We start from the raw sequence: 2614 nt of genomic DNA, 5'->3' as shown, positions 1-2614 counted from the left end.
AACAGCAAAAAGAAAGAAGGGATCTTAGACCAAGGTAGAAAGAATTTGGTAGACATGGAGGGAGGCCATTAGCGAAGTTGATATAGAAAAGCAAGACTAGGGACCATAGGGGTCTGAGAAAAAGTTAGAAAATCGAAGAGGAGAGAACGAAAAAGGGGGGGATAAGGAAAAGTAGAGCTCAAAAGGGATTGGAGGAGGCGGCGGCAGCGCAGGGACGCGATCTCGCGCGATCTGCCGCCCAATCTCGCGCGATCTGCCGATCTAGGCGCGGGAGCGGAGGGGTTGGGGGGGGGGGAATCTCCCGCAATCTCCCGCAATCTCCCCGCGAATCTCGCGCAATCTCCGCATCTCTAGGCGCCGGAGCGGCTGGCGGCGAGGGAGAGGAGGAGGCGGGAGCAGCTGCAGGTTAGCGGAGATCGGACGAGATCGGACGAGATTGGACGAGATTGGACGAGATCGGACGAGATTGGACGAGATTGGACGAGATTCTGCCGTGAACAGGCGGAGGAGCAGCAGTGGCCGTGTCCTCTCTTTGCGCCGAGGCGAGGAGGACGCGGGCAGAGGACTGGAGGTGTGAACGGCGTCTCTTCCCACCTGCAGCTGTGAACAGGCGAGAGGACGAGTCGGAGGCAGCGGCTGCAGCTGCAGCAGCGGCGGCGGGCGAAGACGAGCAGTTCGGCAGCCTCCCCCACCTCTCGCCCTTTGAGGTCGAGATTGCATCGAGATTGCATCGAGATTGTGCGAGATTGAGAGGCAGCCTCCCCCACCTCTCGCCCTCAGAGGTCGAGATTGCATCGAGATTGCATCGAGATTGTGCGAGATTGAGGGGCAGCCTCCCCCACCTCTCGCCCTTTGAGGTCGAGATTGCATCGAGATCGAGATTGGCCCGAGATCGCCCCTTGGATGATGCGAGGTCGAGTTTGCGCGAGATTGGACGAGATCTGACGAGATGCGACGAGATTGCGCCTCGTTGCCGTCACGGCGTCTCTTCACAGCAGTCTCGTCTCTTCACAGCTATCTCGCTGTGAACCGCAGGCTCGCGCCGGCGATCGCGTGGCGCATCAGGCGACGACAATCTCGGGCAATCTCGGGCAGTCTCGGGCAATCTCGGACAGTCTCGGGAAATCTCAGGTAATCTCGGGTAATCTCGGGTAATCTCGGGTAATCTCGGGTGATCTCGCCTGAGAGGCTCGGAGAAGCTGGGACGATCTCGGACGATCTCGGCTCTCCTCGGGCCACCTCGGCTCCTCGCATGCCCCTCTCGTGCCATCTCGGACAATCTCGGACAATCTCGTCCCCTCTCCTGGCAGGTGGCCGAGCTGGCGGCGTCGTGGCAGCCGGCCCTAGACGCTGAAACAGTATTCATCACTGTACTCCACTGCAGTCCACTCCACTGCACTGTCTTCCTCTCCGTTGTCAGTACGCTGGAACAGGTATTCGTCACTGTTACTCCACTGCACTGCTGCTCCGCTGTCTTCCTCTCCGCTGTCTCCACGCGGTGCTTTAGAGTGCGCTGCACGACACCGTCCTCCCGCCCTGAGGTTGGTGCATTCATCACTCTCGTATTCCGCTGTGCTCCGCGCTGTAGTCACTGGACTCCTCTCCGTTGTCTGAGTGCGCTGCACGACACCGTCCTCCCGCCCTGAGGTTGGTGCATTCCTCCCTCTCGTATTCCGCTGTGCTCCGCGCTGTTCTCACTGGACTCCTCTCCGTTGTCTGAGTGCGCTGCACGACACCGTCCTCCCGCCCTGAGGTTGGTGCATTCCTCACTCTCGTATTCCGCTGTGCTCCGCGCTGCAGTCACTGGACTCCTCTCCGTTGTCTGAGTGCGCTGCACGACACCGTCCTCCCGCCCTGAGGTTGGTGCATTCATCACTCGCGTATTCCGCTGTGCTCCGCGCTGCAGTCACTGGACTCCTCTCCGTTGTCTGAGTGCGCTGCACGACACCGTAGGCAGCCGGCGCTACCATTACTTAATGAATGCCGGGAGAGTGGAGAGCTAGCGGAGTGGTAATTGTTAGGCAGCCGGTGCTACCATTGCTTAATGAATGCCGGGAGAATGGAGAGCTAGCGGAGTGGTAATTGTTAGGCAGCCGACGCTCGCATGGCGCACCGCGACGCTGCTACCCTCTCCGTCCGGGCTCGCCGCTGCCGAGATCTACCGAGATCCGATCTCGGCTCATCTCGGCTCATCTCGCCGCGATCTCGCGGTGTTAGGCTGTTTCTTGCGGGGGGCGAGGGGGCGGAGCCGACCGCCGTGGCGGAGGCAGCGAGATTGTGCCGAGATTGTGCCGAGATTGTGCCGAGATGAGCGCCTGAGAGTGTACCGCGAGATGCTGAGAGATTTGGAGGGCGGTGTTGAGATCGCGCGAGGTCACCCGAGCTCACCCGAGACCTCCCGAGATTGCGCGAGATTGCGCGAGATTGCGCCAGGATAATTGCGTGAGATGACTCGAGATTGCGCGAGATGACTCGAGATGGCGCGAGGTCACGCGAGATTGCGCGAGATTGCGCGAGATTGCCGCAGGCGGTCAACCTCCGTCTCGTCGAGAGGCTGGCGACGCAAGACGCAGCCGCAGCGACCGCAGCCACCGCCGCCGCCACCGCCGCCAGC

The sequence above is a fragment of the Emiliania huxleyi genome, assembly GCF_000372725.1.
Source record: "Emiliania huxleyi CCMP1516 unplaced genomic scaffold EMIHUscaffold_411, whole genome shotgun sequence".
NCBI classification, from domain to species: domain Eukaryota; phylum Haptophyta; order Isochrysidales; family Noelaerhabdaceae; genus Emiliania; species Emiliania huxleyi.
Note: the sequence above shows the minus strand (reverse complement) of the source record.